The sequence below is a fragment of the Mustela putorius genome, unplaced genomic scaffold, assembly GCF_011764305.1.
Source record: "Mustela putorius furo isolate JIRA1106 unplaced genomic scaffold, ASM1176430v1.1 tig00003845_pilon_pilon_pilon, whole genome shotgun sequence".
Taxonomy (NCBI): domain Eukaryota; kingdom Metazoa; phylum Chordata; class Mammalia; order Carnivora; family Mustelidae; genus Mustela; species Mustela putorius.
In genome coordinates, this window is record NW_025421998.1 from 52,982,413 (window position 1) to 53,005,410 (window position 22,998).

At 39.3% G+C, this 22,998-nt stretch overlaps 1 non-coding gene across 1 annotated transcript; it reads right to left on the reverse strand.

Annotated features, from left to right (window-relative positions):
* Positions 1–22,612: 22,612 nt before the first annotated feature.
* LOC123387092 lies at positions 22,613–22,720 on the reverse strand. Its single transcript, XR_006601454.1, has one exon. It is a non-coding gene; the product is annotated as a U6 spliceosomal RNA (small nuclear RNA).
* Between the last annotated feature and the right edge of the window lie 278 nt (positions 22,721–22,998).

Genomic DNA, 22,998 nt, shown 5'->3' on the forward strand with positions numbered 1-22,998 from the left:
GTCTGTTTGTCTGTTTTAATTTGAGAGAGAGAATACAAACGGAAGGGGAGGGGCAGAGGGAGAGGGAGAAACAGGCTCCCTGCTGAGCAGAGAGCCTGATGCAGGGCTCCATCCTAAGATCCTAGGATCATTACCTCAGCTGAAGGCAGAAGCTTAACTGACTGGGCCACCCAGGTGCCCCAGTTTTGTTTTGCTTTTTTTTTTTTTTTTTTTTAAGATTTTATTTATTTATTTGACATAGAGAGAGAGATCACAAGTAGGCAGAGATAGATGAAGAAGCAGGCTCCCTACTGAGCAGAGAGCTCGATGTGGGCCTCGATCCCAGGACCATGGGATCATGACCTGAGCCAAAGGCAGAGGCTTTTACCCCCTGAGCCACCCAGGTGCCCCTTGCTTTGTTTTTAAAGATTATTTTAGAGAGCAAGAGGAGGAGCAGGGGGAGGGGCAGAGGGAGAGAGCGAGAGGCAGACTCCCCGCTGATCACCGAGTCTAACTCAGGGCTCAATGCAGGGCTCCATCTCACAGCCAACCCCAAGATCATGACCCCAAGATCATGACCTAAGCCAAAATCAAGAATCAGCTGCCCAACCTACGGAGCCCCCAGGCCCCTCAGGAGTTAGCTCAGTTTTAATGGAAGATCAAAAGCAGACAGTTCAGTAAACCTTTGGTATTGAAATATAAATTGAGTATTGAAATGTAAATTCTAAAGATTTTAATCTCTATAGTTAAATAGTAATCTAGTGCAGAAGAATGGGGGCTGGGGGTGGTCCCAGGCAACTCAGATTTATCTTTCTAAAATAATGGAAAAATTCATGTTTTATGTCACTTTAAACTGATTTAAATAACCATGCAGGGGTTACATCTCACGCGCACAAAAAGCAATAATGATTATCTAGGGGTGCCTGGCTGGCTCAGTTGGTGCAGCATACGACTCTCAATGCCGGGGTGGTGAGTATAGGCCCCACATTGGTTGTGGAGCCTACTGAAAGGAAAAGAAAAAAAGAAAAAGGATTTTTCTCTAATTCTTTGAAGATACAGCCTTGGTTGTTCTGATTTCTAGCAAAGGCTAGATCACCAAGAACTTTGACCTTAAGGAGGTGAAGCAGTGATTCTCAACCAGGGGACACTGGCAAGAATAAAAATAGTTCTGATTATCCACATTGAGTGGGGTGGAGGGAGAAGAAGAAGGGATTTGTGACTGGCAACGAGTGGGTAGAGGTCAGGGTTGCTCTTAAACGTCCTGAAAGGCACAGAATGACCCCCCCACACGAGGACTGATCTGGTCCAGAATGCTCTTAATGCCAGGGTCGAGAAACTACAGCATTAAGGGTGAGACTCGTCTATGGTTATGAAAATGTTAACAAGGGAAGTTACTGCAAAGAAAATTTCTCAAACACAACATGTTTTGGAAAATGTGCATAATGTTATAGCAGTTTCGGTTTAATAGGAAAGAAATATATAATTTTTTTTAAAGATTTTATTTATTTATTTGACAGAGAGAAATCACAAGTAGAATGGAGAGGCAGGCAGAGAGAGAGGGAAGCAGGCTCCCTGCCGAGCAGAGAGCCCGATGCGGGGCTCGATCCCAAGACCCTGAGATCATGACCTGAGCCGAAGGCAGCGGCTTAACCCACTGAGCCACCCAGGCGCCCAGAAATATATAATTTTTAATTAAATTTAAATAGGTTTAGTTAATGAAGGGATTCTAAGGAACTGGTGGGAAGACTTCTTGAAAGCATAGTGATATCCCTAACTTAATACACGGAATAACACCGTTCACTAACCTTTTCAGGAACAACCCACCCAGCCATAGATGGCTATCTGGTAGGTTACAGACAGTAAACGTCAGACACTGCCTGTTCTCCTGTGGGCGGCACACCACGTGACTCATTCCAGCGTCTGCAGTACAGATGCAACATACGTCAACTGTCCCATACTGAAACATTCTTTTCAGCTGGTTCAAAGTTTCTCCAGAGGCACAGTGTGTGCCTGACAAGCACCTCACGTGTGTGGGGATGAATTTCAGGGGGATGCAATGGGTTCTAACAGCAAGCCTCTCTCATAGGAATTTATCCCATTCTTGCAAAGGCCATCTTTCTATTCTTTCTGGCATTTTTTATATATTTGACATGTGTCTTGGACCAGTCAGCTTGCTCTCACAAAATACCACCGACTGGCTTATACACAACAGAAATTTGTTTCTCACAGCCCTGGAGGCTGGAAGTCCAAGTTAGGGTTGGGCGAGGGCCCTCTTGAGTATCAGACTTTTCAATGTGTCCTCACCTAGCAGGAAGGGCTGGGGCGCTCTGTGGGTGTCTTTTATAAAATCACCGGTCCTGTTCAGAAAGGGCTCCACCCTCATGGCCTAATCACCTCCCAATGGCCCTACCTCCTAATTCCATCACATCCGGCTATTAGGATTTCACCATGTGAATTTTAAGGAGTCACACTACGATCATGTCAAGTGGTGCCCCTGACTTTTCCCATTTTAGGTTTTATCTGCCTTTCTCCTCACTGCAAACATAAATGATCAGGAGCATGATTATTACACAAATCTTCCTTATCACTAGTCTTTTAAAACAAAGTGTATTAATTTGAAAAATTATATCATGTTTGCATAAAATTAGTTCTCACTAGGCTGCAATTTTAGGAGGAAGAGACACCCAATAAAAATAATTCTTAGGAGACAAAACATCTACACAGAGGCAATATTTATATCATGGGCTTCTATAGCATGCAAAATATTACCTTACAGTCCAATGACTGCGTGTCCTAGAGGAACACTGATGCGGGTTTTACAGGTCTTCTTGAGGTATGCACATCAGACACTGCTCTTTGACCCATCCATTCCAGAAATGTTTATCGAGTGTCTTCCACATGTATGTGTTATATTGGGCACCATATGGCATACGGTTCCTATAATTTGTTGGAAAAGATTTACTTAAGATAAACTATAATTTATCACTGTGATTGTGTCAATAAAGAAATAAATTATAACGTGGGTTTCATTCATTTATTGAACAGATATCTGACACACCTCTATGGGCTAGAAATCACGCTACGTCCTGAGGACCCGAAGACTTTTTACTAAAGCTGATAATCCTTATTTGAGGATACTTCCCCGGGGTGGATGAGCAACAACGGTGAAGGGCAATGCGGGATGGCAACTCGCCTTTCACCTTAACCTCCTTCTGGCGAGCCTTCTCGTGCCCCCAGCAGCTGGGAGGCTAAACGCCTTGTTTTGCCGGAATCCCTGGCAGCTGCTGTTCCGAGGGCCTGTGCGCGGCGCTCACGCCAGACGTGAAGGCGGACGTGAGGAGGAAGCCATCTTCCCGCTGCTTCACCAGTTTCCCGCCAGCAAGTTCCTCCTGAGGAGGTTGGTTTCGCAGTAGCGCTCTCTCCGTGACCAGCCACTGGTTGCACCGGAGCGGAGAGGCCGACGTGGTGGCGGTGGCGAGCAGCAGCTTCCTGAGCCCAAGATCAAAGTCTCGTTCCCCCCGTGCGGCGGATTCTCCGTCTTCCGGATTGTGGCCCCGGAAGCGGCTTCCATGATGGGCCCGTTTGGCGCTGTGACTCTCAGAGCTGTCCTGGAAGGACGATTCCGTGGGCTCCTGTCACCAGACCTTCCAGCCACTTTGGAACCCGTTCTCTGACACTCATTCTGCTTTAAAGAGGCCGGTGTCGCCTCGGACAACAAAACACTGACTTGAAAACAAAGACGCGGGAAACGCCCTGCCTCGTGGGAAGCCGTGAGGGGGAGCAGGTAAGCTCAGGCCTTAGGCTTCTGTGTGATGAGAGTCTTGGGAGGCAGATGGAAGTCGGCTGGGTCTGCTTCGCCAGGCTGGGTGGTTTCCCGTGTCCTTCAAGCACTGGAGGGAACTTTGCCAGTTTTAGGCTCGGGAGTGATACGGGGGTGAGACCCTGGAAAACAGAAGTAATACTTTGTTTATCTTTGTGTCGTCAGTGTCTGGTACCGTGCTTGGGGGTGTACCAGCCCTTAAAGAGGATGAGATGCAAAATTAGGAGATTAGTGATCTAGGAAGATTTATCTGGCTTTGGCGGCTGGCTAAGGAGAGAGGGGAGGCAGAGAGCCCCTGGCCTGACCCAGGCATAAGGAAGAGCCAGGGGGAGTGTGCAAAGGGTTTGAAGGAGAGCTCACCGGGCATTAGGGTATCAGTGTCAGGTTCAACAAGAGAGGCAGAACCCACAGGTCGGACGTATTAAGAGATTTGGTGCAAGGAGTTGGTTTACAGCTTCTGATTACAGGAGCTGGCGAAGTGAGACTGAAATCCATAGGGAAGTCCTGGGCATTGGTGACACTGTGGTCCGCAGGCAGAATTCCTTTCGAGAAACCTCTGTTCTGCTCCTTAAGGCATTTCAGCTGATTGAATTGGGTGCCCCCAGATTTGGGGGGCTCGCCTCCCTTAGTTACCGCCAATGATTATGGCCTTTAACTACCTTTGCAAACACCTGCACAGCAACTCCTGTTTCTGCTCAAGCCTAGAGAAGTTGGTGTATCAAAAAGACCGTCACAGGGGCACCTGGGTGGCTCAGTGGGTTGAAGCCTCTGCCTTCGGCTCTGGTCAGGATCACAGGTTCTGGGATCGAGCCCCGCATCAGGCTCTCTGCTAGGCAGGGAGCCTGCTTCCCTTCCTCTCTCTCTGCTTCTCTCTCTGCCTACTTGTGATCTCTCTCTCTCTCTCTGTCAAATAAATAAATAAAATCTTAAAAAAAAACAAAAAAACAAAAAAAAAGTCACAGTGGCCAACCACCAGCAAATGAGAGCAAAGGGTAGGGAGTCCGGTGAAGCAGGTCCATCTACTCCTCCCGATGTTCGGTGTGCAGATCTGAAATACAACTCACTCAAGGAGGAGCTCTGTGGGAATGGTAGAGGTGGTTTACAGCAGAATTTACTGATAAGCGGAATAACTTCTGTCTTAAAATTGTGGTAGCCCTCTAGCTTATTAATCAAACTGAGACAATGCTGAGAATAGAAAGGGGGTTCTTCTAATAATTATGTCAGGACCATGAACAAAACACAGGGCAGTCCCAAACAAAGCAGATACATGGTCCCCTCACTCAGCCTGAGATGCTTTGGGTTTTTTTTTCCCCCCTTGGTCTTTCAAGTTTTTAAATTCCAGCTACTTAACATACAGTGCAGTATGAGTTTCAGGTGTAGAAAGTGTGAGTCATCACTTACAAGAGCCGGAGCTCATCACAATAGCCGTCCTTAAATGCTTTGGGTCCTCCTTTTCACTCGCTTTTCAAGGTTTCTGCAGGGCACGTGGACCTACCGATACCTTCTGTCCACTGTTCATGTCACAGTGGGGGACGAGGAGTGCCATTAAACACAGAGCTTTGTTAGTTTCCTAAAATTTACACGGAGCAATTTTACTAGTATTGGAAAATACTTCTAGAAAGCAAGAATTTTTGTCATTGACTGAACCAGTTTGCAAGTGAAAGGATTATCTTTCAATAAACATTAAACAGATAAAAATGGTGAACAGTTAATGACCTCTCACCAAGTGATAAAGTGACATTGAGAAGAAAGAGGCAGCAGGGTAGAACATTTAGGAGTTCGACTTTGGCATGAGACTGCTGTGGTTCATATACCAACTCCTTTTGTTAATTCTGTGAATTGGGACAAGGTGCTCGGTCTCTCTAAGCCTCAGTTTCCCTGTCTTTGAGATAAGGACAAAAATAAAGCTTGTGTCGTGGGAACGTTTAAGGATTAAATGAAACAATGCATGTTGAAATTGTTTGGCATGGTGCCTGGCACACAATAAATTTTCCATAACCATGATTTATTATCATCGTAATATAGCTACGCAATCTTTGAACCAAAATATCAAGTAAGATTTTTTTCAGGCAACATAATAAAATATTACCCATGTATTTATTTTTATGATTATTACTATTTGCTAGGGTTTTATTTCTGCTTAATAGCATGTCCATTCCAATTACATTATCCTGATGGCAACACCAAACTGAATCTGGAAATATCTGTCCATATGACAAACCTCTCCCAGAGTAATGTTAAGCATCATCCACATCTTCAAAACCTTTTCCATAAATGTGGCTCTTCTCCATGAAGTGTAATTATTGAAAACAGCTATGTTTTTGAGATTTCTGCTACGAGGAAAACTAGCGAAGGCATAGGACTGTTCAACCTAACTAGAAATGATAGGGAATAGAAGAGCTTTCCCGCTATGCTTTGTAGTTTATGAGACTGTCTCTAAATAATTCATTAGTTCTAAAGTGACATAAAAATCAATTAATTTTAATGGTGGATAACAGATTATGGTATTTAATAGTTCATCTGCTTTCATGAGGCAGAGTGAATTAGACAACACAGTGCAAATCTAATAAGAGTTCGGAGCTCTCATTTGACTGTTGGTCAAATGGAGAAATGATGAGCAGATCAAGAATTAGAAACGAGAGCATTCTATACCAGTTGCATATATAGTTTATACATAGAATTAAGTTAAGAGCTTTAAGGAACATAAAACGTGTGCTGCATTCCCCTTTAGCGTGCTCTTAAAACTTAGTCATTAACACTACCTGAACTTGTGTAATCTATTAAAGAAATAAGATACCAATGTATGCCTTCCTCTCTCATCTTTTTTCTTTCTAAATATGAGAATAACTTAGATATGTTGTCATTAAAAAGTTTTCAAAAATGGCTGTTTGCAAATAATTGAAAGAGTACCGGCCTCTCGGGTTCCGTTTGTCTTTGTGGTAGTAAAAAGAGCCTATTTGCTCTAACAAATCATTTTTATCATTATGAAACAAGCCAATTTTAACTCAGAAAAGTAGCCACTTCTTGATCAGATTTAGCCAGTTGAGACTTTGGGCTAATGACTCCCTCCCCCCACATAGAGAACTCCAGGTACAGCCCAGTCTCCATCCCCCAGTGGAGGAAAATGTACAAAGGTAGCCTCACTAGCAACTTTCATTTTAAAATGCTGTTAAATGATTTCTTTGGAATATCTGCGGCTCTACAGTAAAGGAATCACGAGGTCACAGTTGCCTGGTTTCTATTGATTCTCCTAGCTAATAAAGAGTTAAACAGTGAAGTGCGGTCTTTTATTTTTATTTTATTTTTTTCTTTTTAAAGGCATTTTGAAGGTGCTGGAGAGGGAAGGCCCAGTTCTAAGTGGTCATGTGGCTACCGCCATTCATCTTGGTAGTGACTATCTGTCAAAAGTGGCAAGAGTCCCTGTTAACAGCCCTGACCTGAGCGGTAATGAAGGGAGAGTGCACGGCAAAGTGTCCATTATCAGCAGGTCGGGAGCAGTAAATTGGAGCAGTTTGCTTCAATCTGGCTGCAAGTTGAAATGGAAGATAGGTGGGGATCAGCAAGAGGCAATTTTATCCTATGATCATTTTTGTCAGATCGCATCAGAGTGGCAACTTAGTTCGATGCATGATTTCAATTAACCAACTCTGGCCGTAACGCTTCCACTGCCGGGGAAGCTCTTTTCCGAGCCTGGGTTCCTGGTTATTTCTTATTTAAATCCACGTGAGCACACACAGGTGGGAGAAGCTGCGGTTTTAGTAAAAAGGAAGTGACACGTGTGGAGAGAGCAACTGGCTGCCCCAAACCTGGCGTCTGTCCAGCAGGCAGCAGGCCAGCCCTGCCCCGGGGGCTCCAAGCGTTACCTGGCTTATCTGTAAATTTCCCCACTCTGAAATCTGTGTCTGATGACCTTCAACTCTGGATTTTAAATATGTCAAACTTACACGTTGTTGACTCTTTGACAAAAGAATTAGCCTTTTGGATGATGGTTTGAGGGAGGGTTAGGTCACCAAATTCTGTACTTAGGCTAAGTCATGTGAAGCTGCTCAGAAGCACTAGAAAATGAGTGTGAGGCTGAAGCCTGAAGCTTAACTCTTAGATCCCTGAGCAGTAATGACCCGAAGACAAGTGAGTAGTTGTTTCAGAGATTGTACAAAATATAATGCATACATGTGATAGCAAGGCTATCTCTGGTCTCACAGAACTTACACCCAGGGAGAACGAAGATCTATACAAATGGCTGTACGAAAAGTGGGGAGTGCCACAAAGGGGAAATAGACGTCCTGTAGAAATTTAGAGAAAGATAACTTTTGGGTGGGGGAAATCAGGGCAAACACGAAAGAGATAAACATTTAAACCAGGTCCTCGTACATGGTAGGATATTTCCAGGTGAAACTGGAGAGTGGCTGTATTTAGTTTTCTATAGCTGCCTAATAAATTGCCATATATTTAGCTGCTTACAACATCCCTGACTTAATAGCTCACAGTTTCGTTGGGTCAGGAGCTAGGTTAGCTGGGTCCTTTGCTCAGGATCTCAGGGACCTGAAATCAAGGAGTTAGCTAGGACTGCAGTCACTGTGGCTTGGTTCCCTCCTCAAAACTCATGAGATTGTTGGCAGAATTGAGTTCCTTGCAGTTGTAGGACTAATTCTCCATAGATTAGTGGCTGCCAGCTTCGGTGGGTGGGTAGGGGGGTGTCATTCTCAGCTCCTACAGGCTACTTGTCATTTCCTGCCACATGACTCCCTCTACAACATGAAGTTTTTTCCTTCAAGATCAGCAAAATGGCAGGGGCACCTGGGTGGCTCAGTTGGTTGAGCGTATGACTCTTGAACTCAGCTTAGGTCTTGATCTCAGGGTCATGAGTTCAAGCCCTGCTTTGGGCTCCATGCTAGGCAAGGAGTCTACTTAAAAAAAAAAAAAATCAAGATGGAGCTTCCTGATTTTAAGAAGAGCCCAGTCCCCCTTAAGTACTTACCTGATTAGGTGACCCCTACCCAGACTGATGAATCACTTACCTCTACCTTAGAAACCAGTAATATATATTAGTTAGTTGAATTTAAATTTTTAAAAAATGAAAAAAAAGAAGGTACAGTCAAAAGACTATGCTATAAAAAAAAAAGACTATGCTATAAAGTTAAAACAGATTCACAGTCCCATTAACAGTTCACAAGAGTTTTCTTTCCTCCACATTGTCTCCACCATTTGTTACCTCCTTTTAGTAATAGTCCTTGTAGTAGGCATAAGATGGTATCTCACTGTGGTTTTTACTCACCTTTCCCTAAAGATTGGTGATGTTGATCACCTTTTCTTGTGTGTCTGTTGGCCATTCGTATATCTACCTTAAAAAATGTCTATTTGGGGGTCACTTGGGAGGCTCTGTCAGTTGAGTATCCAACTCTTGATCTCAGCTCAGCTCTTGATCTGAGGTGGTGAGTTCAAAGTCAGTGTTGGGCTCTGCCATAGGCATGGAGCTTACTTACAGGGAAAAAAGAAGTTTGGGGGGCACTTGGGTGGCTCAGTTTAAGCATCAGACTCTTGATTTTGGCTCAGGTCATAATTTCCCAGTTGTGAGATTAGAGCCCTGCAACAGGCTGGTGCTGACTGGAACAGGCTCAAGATTCTCTCTGCTCCTCTCTCACCTTCGCTGGTGTGCATGCACACTCTTGTGCTAAAAATAAATAAGTAAGTAAGTAAGTAAATATGTATATGTATATATATTTATATGTGTATACACATAAATATATAAATATATGTGTATACATAGAAATATGTATATATATATACATATGTCTAGTCAGGTCCCATTTTTAATCAGATTGGTTTTTGCTATTGAGTTTTATAAGTTCTTTATGTATTTTGGATTTTGACCCCCTATCAGATACATGGTTTGCAAATATTTTTTCCCATTCCCTAGGTTGTGCTTTTCATTTTGTTGATCATTTCTTTTTCTGTGCTCTAGCTTTTTAGTTTAATGTAGTTCCACTGGTTTGTTTTTACTTTTGTTGCTTTTTGTTGCTTTTGCTTTAGATGTCCTATCCAAAAAATCATCAACAAGAAGGTTTTTTTGTCTTCTATGAGTTTTATGGTTTCCGGTCTTACACTTAAGTCTTTAATCTACTCTGAACTAGTTTTTGTGAGTAGTGTGAGATAGGTTCTAGAGTCATTCTTTTACATGTTGATTATCCAGTTTTCCTGGTGCCATTTATTAAAGAGAATGTCTTTTCTCCATTGAGTATTCTTGGTCCTTTATCAAATATTTTAAGTCTGTGACTTCAAATATATAGTGTTTGCTAAATGTTGCTTATCAGTTATATGTATATGTTATAAATTTATATTATATATGCAAATAATTTGGAAAAATTTATAAATGACAACTGGGATTGTTGAAGAAATACAAGATAGCTAGCTCTCATAAGAAAAGTTTAAAATAATTGATCCATTTAGTCATAAAAGCTTATAGTGGAAGGTAATATAAGTGCTGTCCCACTCAACTTTTTAACCAATGAGTGTTCTTACAACACCCTCAGTGTAAGATCATTCTGCCTTTGCTTGGACAATTCTAGAGACTGACAGACCACTAGATTTTTAGACAGGCTGTTGAAGTTAATTATTAGTAAGTCTTTCACCTCATATGAAGATATGCCTTTCTTATGATTTAGCTCCTCTGTTCATAGCCTGGTATTGGAACAATGCCCAAGAAATCTAAAGATCTGCCACATGACAGCTGACCAAGGAAAGTTGTGGGATTTTTGTGAGGAATGCATTACTAAGGATCTTCCATAATCAAAATTGATGAAAACTGAGATTGATATAGGGTGGTGATTATTTTTCTTTACTGGCTAAAGCTTCCATGGAGGGAAGGACAATTCAGTAGCCCTCAGCTTTGAACTTAGACAATTTTTTATTAAATTTGAATTATGGAGAGTTTACTTTGGAGAGTAAGGAGAGCTTTTTCACTTAAAAAGGGAGAGAAATGTATTTAAGAAAATTTTCATGTCTCCCAGGATTCTCTTCCCAAGCATAGGGGAACAGTTAGAGGTATCATATTATTCTCCCAAAGGAGTCCAAGATACCACCATCTCCAGAGATCAATAGGAACAAGAAAATGAACTGTCTTGAATGATTTAAAGATTTGTGTATCCTGATGCTGAGAAGTGGACACACAGATTCTTTAGCACTGATGGCATTCTGACTTTGCTTCTCAAGCCAAGGTTTCTTAAATGTACCTCTGTGACTACACTTAACTATTTCTGTTGATAGATATGACATATCTAACAAAATATATGTTTAAAACATACATGGGCAGATGTAAGTACCATTGCATGTTTCAATATATTTATGTGTGTATTAAATATGTAATATCAGATATCCCAAAGCCATTCATTTACTTTGTTTAAACCTTCAACTTTGGATGGAGGCCAATCACTGTTTTCTTAATTTCTCTTTCTGCTGCTTGATTATTCATATATAGCAGTGCAATGAATTTCTGTACATTGATTTTATATCCTGCTACCTTACTGAATTCATTTATCAGTTCTAGTAGTTTTTTGCTGGAGTCTTTGGGGTGTTCTATATACAGTGTCACAGCATCTGCAAATAGTGAAGGTTTTATATCTTCCTTATTAATTTGTATGCCTTTGATTGCTTTTTGTTGTGTAATTGCTGTAGCTAGGAGTCTAGTACTGTGTTGAATACAAGTGGTGAAAGTGGACATCCATGTCTTGTTCCTGACCTTAATGGAAAAGCTCTCTGTTTTTCCCCATTGAGGATGATGTTTGCTGTGGGTTTTTCATATAGGACCTTTAATGCTGATGTATGTTCCCTGTAGACCTACTTTGCACAGGGTTTTATATTGAATGGATGTTGTACTTTGTCAATACTTCTTCTATTATCTGTTGAAATGATCATGTGATTTTTATCCTTTCTCTTACTGATATGACATATCACATTGATTTATTGGCAAATATTCAACCACGCCTGCCTCCTGGGGATAAATCCCACTTGATTGTGGTGAATGATTTTGTTAATGTGTTGTTGGGTTCAACTTACTAGTATTTTGTTGAGGATTTTTCATCTATGTTCATCAGAGATCTTGGCCTGTAGTTCTCATTTTTTGTGATGTCTTTATCTGGTTTTGGTATCAAGGTGATGATGTCCTGATAGAACGAATTCAGAATTTTTCCTCCCTTTCCCATTTTTTGGGAAAGTTTGACAAGAATAGGTATTAACTCCTCATATGTTAAATGTTAAATGTTAAATGTTTGGTAGAATTTGCTTATGAAGCTATCTGGTTCTGGACTTTAATTTGTTGGGAATTTTTTTATTATCGATTCAGTTTCATTGCTGGTTAATAGGCCTATTTCTTCCTGCTTCAGTTTTGATAGGCTTTATGTCTTCAGGAATTTAACCCTTTATTCTAGGTTGTTCAGTTTGTTGGCATGTACTTTTTTATAATATTCTCTTCTAATCATTTGTATTTCTGTGGTATCAGCTGTTACTTCTCCTCTTTCATTCCTGATTTTGTTTGAGTCCCCTTCCTCCCTTCCTTCCTACTTCTCTCTCCCTCTCTCCCCTTTTTATGAGTTTGGCTAGGGGTTTATCAATTTCAGTAATTTTTTTCCAAGAACCAGCTGCTGGTTTCATTGATCTGTTACATTGTTTTTTCAGTTTCTATATATTTATTTCTTCTCTAATCTTTATTATTTCCTTCCTCCTCCTGTTCTTGAGTTTGGTTTGTTCTTCTTTTTCTAGCTCCTCTAAGTATAAGGTTAGGTTGTTTATTGAATATTTTTCTTGTTCTTGAGGTAGACCTGTATGGTTATAAACTTTCCTCCTTGAACTGCTTTTGCTGTATCCCAAAGACTTTAGACCATTGTGTTTTCATTTTCATTTCTATGTAATTTTTCATTTCTTCTTTGCTTTCTTTGGTTGACCCATTCATTGTTTAGTAGCATATTATTTAACCTCCCTGATTGTGATCTCTTCAGATTTTTTCTTGGATTCATTTCTAGGTTCAAAGTCTTACGGTCAGAGAAGATGCATGGTGTGACTTCAATCTTCTTGATTTTTGAGACTTGTTTTGTGGCCTACGCGATCTATTCTGGGGAATGTTCATGTGAACTTGAAAACAATATGTAATCTGCTGTTTTAGGGTAGACTGTTCCTTGTTTTGTTTTGTTTTTTTACTTAACTTGACAGTGAGCACACAGTTGGGAGGTGGGGAGGAGAAGGCAGCATAGGAGAGGGAGAAATAGGCTTTCCACAGAGTAGGAAGCCTGACATAGGGATGGATCCCAGGACCCTGAGATCATGACCCAGCCAAAGGCAGCTGCTTAACTGATGGAGCCACTCAGTACCCCAGGGTGGGAATGTTCTGAATTATACCTGTTAAATCCATCTGGTTCAGTATGTCATTCAAAGCTACTGTTTCCTTACTGATTTTATGTTGCGCTGATCTGTCCCTTGATGTAAGTCAGGCATTAAAACCCCCTACTGTTACTGTATTATTATCAGTTACTTTCCTTTCCTTTTGTTAATAGCTATTTTATGTATTTCGGTGCATAAATATTTACAATTGTATCTCCCTGTTGGATTGTCCCCTTAATGATTAGATAGTGTTCTTTTTTGTCTTTTGTTATAGTCTTTGCTTTAAAGTCCATTTTGTCTGATATAAGTATTGCTATTCTGGCTTTCTTTTGATAGCCATTGCATGATAAATGTTTCTCTATCTGCTCACTTAAAAATCTGCATATGTCTTTAGGTCTGAAATGAGTCTTATACAAGGCTTATGGATGGGTTTTTTTTTTTTTAATCCATTCTGTCATCCTATGTCTTTTGGAGCATTTAGTCCATTTGCATTCAAAATCATTATTGATAGTTGTGTATTTACTGCTATTTTGGTACTTGTGGTTGTTTCCACTACTCTTCCAGAGTGCTAATTTGTTCCTTAGCTTCCTCTAGCCTGCTATTTATTCCGTCTGGTGTGTTTTTAATTTCATTTGTTGTGGTCTTCACCTCCGATTGGTTATCTTTTAAGGATTTCACTGATGTCCTCCATTCTTTTCTTAAGTCCAGTAAGTATCTTTATGATCATTACTTTAAAGATTTTATTTATTTAGAGAGAGAGAGTGAGAATGAGTCCAAGCAGGGGAGGGGCAAGGAGAGAGGGAGAGGATCCCAAGCAGGCTCTGTGCTAAGCACAGGACCTTGATTTCATGACCCTGAGATCATGACCTGAACAGAAATCAAGAGTTAGCTGCTTAAGCTGAGCCATGTAGGCATCCCTGATCATTACTTTAAATTCTCTATCTGGCATATTCTATTTGCTTTGCTTCAATTTCTTGCTGTGGTTTTGTCCCGTTCTCTCATATAGGATATATTCCTCTGTGTCCTCATTTTGTCTAATTTTGTGTCTGTTTCTGTGTTAGAGAAGTCAGCTATGTCTCCCACTCTTGAAAGTAATGGCTTTAAGAATAGATCCTCTAATGCCCAGCAATGCAGTGTTCCCTGTTCACCAGAACCTGGAGCTTTAGGTACTGTCTTATTTGAGGGTTGCACGTGTTCTGCTGTTGTGTCCTGGCTGCTTTCTTCTTTAGTCTAGTCATCTGCAGAGGCATTGCCTGTCGTGGGAAGTGTTTGGTCCCCAGCCAGAATGGGGTGCACATTTTTAACAAGGTACAGCTCATGCTTCTGCATGGTTCACCACCACTGCTACCACTGCCTCAGGGACCAAAACCCTGCAAAGCACTCAGGTTGGGAGATGCGGTGTTGGCAAGGTTTGCAGTGGTATTCTCGGGGGACTTGCAGGGCCAAGACTGAGGCAGACGTGACTGGGAGAAGCTGTTCTGCCAAAGTGTGGGGGCGGGGCTTGGAGTAAGCGGTTAGGTAGTGAATGCCCTCCCTCCCTCACTGGGCTTTTTCCTGCAGGTGACCATGTTTATGCTGAGGGATGGAGGAGGGAGATGGCTTATGCCAGCTCCTTTGTTCATAGAAAAGTCCCTCCATGATCCCTGCCTCTGCCCTGGTGGGAAATGCTCCAGAATGAGTAAACCACTCTCTTTCTCATATGCCCCAGGCTGTTCTCCAACTGCTGCTTCTCTGCTGTATCTCCACAGGCTGTTTGTCATGGTGTCTCTCTCAGGATGGGGACTCAGCTTCCTGCGTCCTTCAGGCTTTCCCAGAGCCGGTCCTGCTGATTTTTAAAGTTCTAGGCCATAAAGAACTGGTTTTAAGAACTCATGAAATTTGGCCCCTCTTTCTTTCAAAGCCAAATGTTGAGAGGATTCATTTTCCCACATGAACTCCATATTGGGATAGTCTGTTTCTCTTCCTTCTCCATGTCTCTGGCTTCCCCAGCCCCCATGGATGGCCACGGTCTGTTTAATTCCCCACTGTCTCCACCCTTCCTCTCTCTTCACTGTGGCTTTTTCTCTCCCTTTTATTGTGGAGATTGTTGTGCCAGTCTTAGGGTTGGTTTCTAGGTTATCGACACTGATGTGAATGTTACCTAGTTGTATCTGCAGGATGAGGTGAGTTTACAGTCCTCCTATTCTGCTGCCTTCTCAGGCTCTTCTATGACTGATAAAACTTTTAAGATCAACTAAAACCCCAACTCCATCTTTTTGAATTTTTTTAACAGGTCACAAGGCCACTGATTTTCCAAAGGGCACTTCTACCTCTGAAAAATTTCTTCAGTTTTTCTATACACTGAAAATCCTCAGCAGTGGACAGGTTTATGTACAGGCATAAACTGATTTGTCTGAAAAATTATGAGGCAATTATTGGACTGAGAGAGAAGTGAAATGTTTCCTTATGTCTGAATCCCTCTCATAGGAAGACAGGAAAAAAGGCTATGAAATTGTTCCTCTAACATGAAAGCTATCTATGTCAAAATATTACGTTTTCAAAATTATTATTATTTAAGTTTCTCAGTCCAAAGGCATGTACAGAATGGGAGTAAAGGGGTCAAGACAAAATGTGCTCAAGACCTCCTGGTAGCTGGTTTCTTGGCTCTCAAGAGTTGCTCCCCTGATAGAAGGTTAAATACCAGGTTCATATCTTCAGAGTCTTCACAAATAATTAGTAAGCTGTGAAAAAATGATGAGGGAACTCCTACCTTCCTCAGTAGTTAACCTTGACCTGGATCCTTTCTGAATTACCCAACAAATACAAAGCTAAGGAAATAATCTGTTTATATTGGCCTCAGGTATAATGAATTAGAGGTCCTCAAATGTCAACATTATGAAAAGAGATGAACATTTCGTGTAAAAATTGGAGTTTTTAAGGTGTGAGGAAACAGCTTTTAAGATGGTATATCCAAGGTAGAAAAGATGGGGAAAAAAATCATTGAATTTCTGAACTCTTAATGATACATAGTTAGTAGGGCAAAGAGATTATAAGTATTATCCTAATATATGGGAAGAAACAGGTCACAAGATAGAAAAATGCACAAAGGACATACCCAAAGAAGTTACAAAAGATATACAAGTGACTAAAAAGGAAGATAGAGGCTATATTTTAATAATCAAGTAGGTGAAAATTAAAATTATAAGTCTGTTTGTCATACAACAAACTGGAAAAGAAAATGTATTCTTATTCATTGTTTTATAAGTGTAAAAATAGAGTCATAAATGTATATACTTTTATATATATATAATTTGGAAATATAGAGAGAAAAATTTAAGATATGTATACTTTTTGGCTCAGCAAGAAAGCAATGAAAGGTATAACCAAAGGTAAGGCTATAAACGTATTCTTAGAAGATTTACATAGTATTACACAAATTTGTATAAAATCTAAAGACTGAAATGGTTTACGGAATTGTGGTACACTTAAATTTATTATACTCTGCGGTCAATTAAAATGATGTAGAAACATCTGTTATTCACATAACTAGAAACTCTAAGTCAGGTAAGATGAATGAAATCCTGATATGTTAACACAAACATCAAAAATATCATTAATGGGGTGCCCAGGTAGCTCAATTGGGTAAGTGTCTGACTCTTGATTTCCACTTAGGTCATGATCTCAGGGTCATGTATTAGAGCCCCACATCAGGCTCCAGCACTGGGCTTGGAAACCTGCTTAAGATTTTCTCTCTCTACCCCTACCCCTCCTCCTTCTGTCTCTTAAAACAAAACAAAACAAAATGAAACAAAACAAAACAAAAAACAGGATTAACAAGAAAAGCAAGAAGTATAAAAAAGGTACATAAACCTAGAATCAATTGTATACATTTAAAAGCACAAAGCTACACTATATATTTTATGGATGCATACATATATAGTAAAAGAATTAAAATACAAATGGAAAATCTACACTTAAAGGAAGTAAGGGAGGTTACAAAGATTGGGGAAAGCTAAATAAGTGCCTTCAGCCCTATCTGTGATGTCATTCTGAAGCAGTCTAAGCTAATATAACAAAATATCAATACTTGTTAAACCTGGATAATGTATACTTTTCTACTGACAATATTATTCCATTTTAAAATATATTAGCAACATAATAAAAAGTTATAAAAATGAATCTTTAACATAGAAAAATATTTCAAATATATTAGTTATCTAATCAATAAGCAAGGTATAAAACATTTGCAACATGCAATGCTATTAAAATTTTTTTATATTTGCATTTTCACATAGCTAAAACTTAAAACCATAGGTTTCAAAGTAAAACATAGTTAACCATAGTGATGAATGGCTGAAGGACAGATCATGTGAACTTTTTTTTCCTAAATCTGTATTTTCTGGTCTTTATACAATGAGTTTGTAATAGAAATACTTTTATTTTGGTATCAGTCTTCATTTTATATCAGTATTTATGCTTACTGATTTTAATCTGAAATGAAATTTGCATTCTTGGCATCTGCTAGAAACTTTGAGAAAGTTCCCACCTGATCCTTCAAGAATGACAAAATGGGAGCGCCTGGGTGGCTCAATGTGTTAAGCCATTGCCTTCGGCTCAGGTCGTGGTCTCAGGGTCCGGGATCGAGTCCCACATCAGGCTCTCTGCTCCCCGGGGAGCCTGCTTCCCTTCCTCTCTCTCTGCCTGCCTCTCTGCCTACTTGTGATCTCTCTCTGTCAAATAAATAAATAAAATCTTAAAAAAAAAAATGACAAAATGAAGAGGCCTCTGCCAAGGACAAAACTGTGTCTGTGAACTTCTTGTTGCTTGACGTTTACATGTCTCACCCTAACTTTCAGTGGTCATTTTTTTTTAAAGTTTCTGTTTAAATTCCAGGTAGTTAACATACAGTGTAATACGAATTTCAGGCACGCAATGTAGTCATTTATCACTTCTGCACAACACCCAGCACTCATCATAGCAAGTGCCCTCCTTAATCCCCATCACCAATTTCATGCATCCCCACTTCCACCTCTCCTCCAGTAACCATCAGTTTTGTTCTCTGAAGGGTCTGATTCTTAGTCTCTCTCTCTCTCCCTCTCTTCAAGTCCCCTCCTTTGCTCTTTGTTTTGTTTCTTAAATTCTGCATGTGAGTGAAATCATATGGTATTTGTCTTTGTCAGCAGTTGTTGCTTAGCCTGGCTTTTGCAGAATATAGTTAGAGTTTAAATATTCCAGTATCAGATACCTTGCTCAGCCATTCTTGGAATTTTCCACATTGATGAAGAAGATTGCATGCAAAATAGCTCAGTAGAATAAGGAAGAAGCTTAGTTTTAAGGGCAGTTTGGTGACAAGGTAGGGGCTGAAGTTGGATCAGAGTTAGCTGCTAAGTTATTGATAGTATCACTTTTTGTGGAAAATACTGAGGGGCTGCCCGCCTTTCTGCCTACTTGTGATCTCTCTCTCCCTGTCAAAGAGATAATATCTTAAAAAAGAAAAAAAAGAAAATACTGAGGGGGGAAAAATACAAGGGAGAGAAATATAAAGTCGGGTGGATTTTTTTTATCTGACCAACATGAGAATATGCTTGAGTGCTGATGGAAAGAGTCCTTTAGTGAGAGAGATTAAAAACACAATTTCTGGGGAGAGAGTGAAGGAGACTCTGACATTAAGGAATAACCAGACTCTTAGAGAATGAAAAGGGGAAAATGGGAACCAGAACACATCTAAACTCAGTGGTCTTTGAAAACAGGAGAAAGAGAGAGGCTAGAAACAGTGGTGGATTTTTCCATGGTGATGGAAAAGTATGGGAGTTCCCTTTTGGTGATTTCTGTTTTTGAAAGAAACTTAACACTCCATGCCTCTTATATTAACCACAAATATAGGATGAAGACATACTGCCCCCTTCCCTCTCTCTCTCACACTCACACACCCACACACATGTGCGCACACACATATAAACAGTCACACTCAGGGCACAGTCACACATGCATTCACAGATACTCAAGAAGAGGGGGTAATGACTAGTTTATTTTGTGAGGTATCAAAATAACAATCACCACAACGGAAATAACTGACTATACTGGGACTGAATTCCATTCCATTCCTCATGCTAAACACTTAATTAAAGTAATGTTTTTGCCTAAAATTAATTGCAAACAGGGCTTTAAAAGTCAACCAAAGAAATCAGATTGATTATTTACTTCTGTCCCGATATATGACTAGAAGAGGATGAGCTGTGTAGCTAATGTGGAAAGTAAAACTTTTCTAGTTTTTTTTTTTTTTTTTTGCTTTCTTTGAAATGATGTGCAAATCAGAACCAACTGAATTAAGCAGGCCATACATCGTACTTGAATACAATGATTAATGGTACCTACACAGTAATTTATGGGAAAATGCTATTGAGTTCAGATATTATCCTGACCATTTTTGCCACACACTATAGTTCAATATGTGTGTGAGATATCACCTTTTTAAAAATAAAAAACAAATTTACATTATCTATTTTTTTCCACATTATCAATCTCAGTAGGTAGACTCTTTTGACCATTTCCAGTACAAAGCAGTAAGCCTCACCTTGGTTATGCCTGTAGGATAATGTTTCTTTACAGTAACATGTTTTATGGGATCCCAGTGGAAAGGAGAAAAAGGATGAAAAGTGTTTAAAATTAAGAAATTCACGCACTATTAGTATAGAATCATCATTCTTATTTTTAGTCTGCCCAATTCAAAACCCCAGGACTATATAAATATATGTGTGGATGTGTTTTGCATTATTAAAAAAAAACCTCAGTGGAAGTACAGAATTAAAAATAACTACAAGTAGTTTATGCACGGTTGCTTGTATCTGTACGGATTTTTAAAAACCCTTACTTGTGTTTCCTATTTGCTTTATGCCCTTTAAAGGACTGAGATTCATAATATACAAAGAAGTTTATGTGATATATAGAGCAGAGCCATAAACCATATTTTATGCATAACAGTGATTAAATGCACGCTTGATATATTTCACTAAGATGGAAACCATGTCGAAAGGCTTACATTTTGATAACTTTCCTTTTGGGGGGCATTTCTAAATTATTTAAGTTGAAGAATAAAATGACTTGTTTGTGAATTTACATGCTCTTTTTAATCATCTTTAGGTAATGCTGATATGGCAAAGACGCTAAATTACAGGCAGCAGTGGGAATCTACTGTATAAAAGGCACAGAATCATTTTGTATATGAGTCCATGAGGAATATTCTGTTCAAGGAGAGGAGACATAAGAAAATTACCTAACTCATGAACCACACATTAAGAGCGTAGTCAGCTGTTGTAAATGCGTATCCAACAACAAACCATTATGTATCTTTGGCTTAATTATATGCGCTTATTACACACCTGTACTGGGGAGTGGAGGCTGCTATTTTGCATTACTTGTGGTTTTCTCTATCAAAACAACATTAGCATTACGAAGCTTATCAAGGTTACGAATGAGTTCTCTGGCTTGGGTTTGTAGTCCTTTTATTTTGTGCACAGCCCAAAGAAGATGAGGAGAACAAATTAGGAAATATTTTAATCATGTTAGCAAAGAATTTCTAAATTTAGAAATGGAATGAATTTATAGACATGGACAGACATCAGCAAAATTACTAAGCTTTTGTAAATCAGCCTGACGTTTAGGAAGAGTAAAAAAGTTAGATAAATTCAGCATTTAATTTTTTCCCCTAGAGTTCCATCTTAAAGGGTATTAATTATGGTGATGATGATGTTAGTGTTATTTACTAGTACCTCAAAATAAGGGAAAATGTTAAACCACCAAATAGTTCATGATTTACACTTTCTGCAAGTCACATTAAATAAACAATCTAGGCAAAAGTGTTTTGTATGTTTAAGAGCATCTCCTAACCAAATGGAGGGTATTAAAACATTTACTATGAGGAAAGTGTAAATAAAAATATGTATGTATCAAAAACAGCCTCAAAAGATCATAAGTGGCTCTAAAAAGAAGAATTTTATGGAGTTCATTTATAAATGTCATCAAAACTTGTTACTTTTACAAATCAGATTCCCCTACTGATTTCGATGTATGCTTATTTTAAAAGCATCAAAGTCATTAACCCAACCTTAAATTTCACCACTGTCTGTCCTTGACGTAGTTTTTCCATCTCTTTGCTTTACTCCTGTCTCCTTCCCTTTCTAATGGGGAAAAAGTAAGCTTCCACTGAAGTAGATAACACATATCCTGATAAACATAATCCTGTTACTGTAATTAAAACAGAATCATTTTGGAGGAATAAATGACAAATGGTGCCTGGTGCCTACAGAAAATTAAAATTCTATTTGGGATTCCCATGGGGTCTAGGACCAATCCTACAGTTGAAGTTTGACAGTTTCTCAGGAAGACAACAGTTTAGTAAAATAAGGGGTTTGGATCCATGAAAAATATGATAATCATAGCAAAAGGAGAAATACTAAATAATGTTATTGATTTATAGTAGGCACAAGAAAGGAGCAGATGGTTGTTTGGAAAAAACAGATAGTCATTTTAGTAGATGCCTCTTAATAGGAAACATGAATTTCATTTCTTACAACTGCAGAAAATCTACAAATAAATTTCTAGAAGTACCAACAAATTTCTAGAAATTGAAGTAATCCTCTGGTAATCTTTTTTCTTAAAGTTTAGATAAACAAAAATTTTCCGGGTCTTACATTGTATTTTAAAGATTCTGTGGCCCCTTCTTTCACAAGAGTAGACACTAAAATAAATACAGTCACTTTTCCGCATCACACTGTAAGTTATAAACTAATTTGGCCTCATTTTATTAATATTTAGAGAGATTATTTTTCAACTCATTTAAAAAAATATTTTTGTTCAGTAATTATCACAACATTTTTCTGAGGGATTGCTTTCAGAATGAAACCATCTGATGTGACTAGAACAATGAGGTAATTTTTTAGAACTTAGATTACCTCCACAATGTCTATTACGTATTTTTGCAACTCAGCAAATTATTTCATTTCTCTCTTCCTAGTATGGAAATTTAATCTAGGTATTTATTTCATTTTCAGTAACCTATTTGAAGGAAGACTACCCTTCAGTATATACTATTACATTATGCATTCACAACTGATACTATAAATTATGCAATCTAACAAAAAATTATTAATGGTTTATGGGAAGGGGGGACACAACTGTGAAATCTCAAGTGCTAGCAATAGAAAGTAATTTTCTCTGTTGCCCATCAAAGGAAAAGGAGCCCTGTGAGTGTGTTTAAACAGCTCCGTGACATTTACTCCTTCACACCTGTCACTGTTTATAAGGACAAGCAATGGTAAGACCCCAAAACAAACTGGAAGTCTAATGCTTAGGCTTGCTTGCTTGCTTGCTTGCTTTTTTCCTTTCCTTCCCTTTCATTCCTATTTTACTCTTACCAAACTGGAAAATTTTCTTTTTTTAAAAATGTTTTTATCTAAATTCCAGTTAAAAAATACATAATGTTTCACAAATTTGTGTGTTGTCCTTGTGCAGGTCCTATGCTTATTATTCTCTGTATCAGTCCAGTTTTAGTGTATGTGCTGCTGAAGCAAGCACAGGCCAGCTTTAAACATCAATAAACAGGTACTTTCAAACCACAGCTTGGCTTTTCAGTACTTTTCTGCGGAGGTCCATTTTAACATGCGGTTTGTGACAGCCACATAAAAGGAATTGTCAGTTTACTGTATGACGTTGATGACCGAATTTGCCAGCTCTTTCCCTCTGCAATTGTTACTAGCACTCCCCCCAAATGGAATATTTTATAATTATTAAGATCACTGAATGTAGATTGTAATGACATTTCAGCCTATTATATCACCTGAATTAGTTAGAGA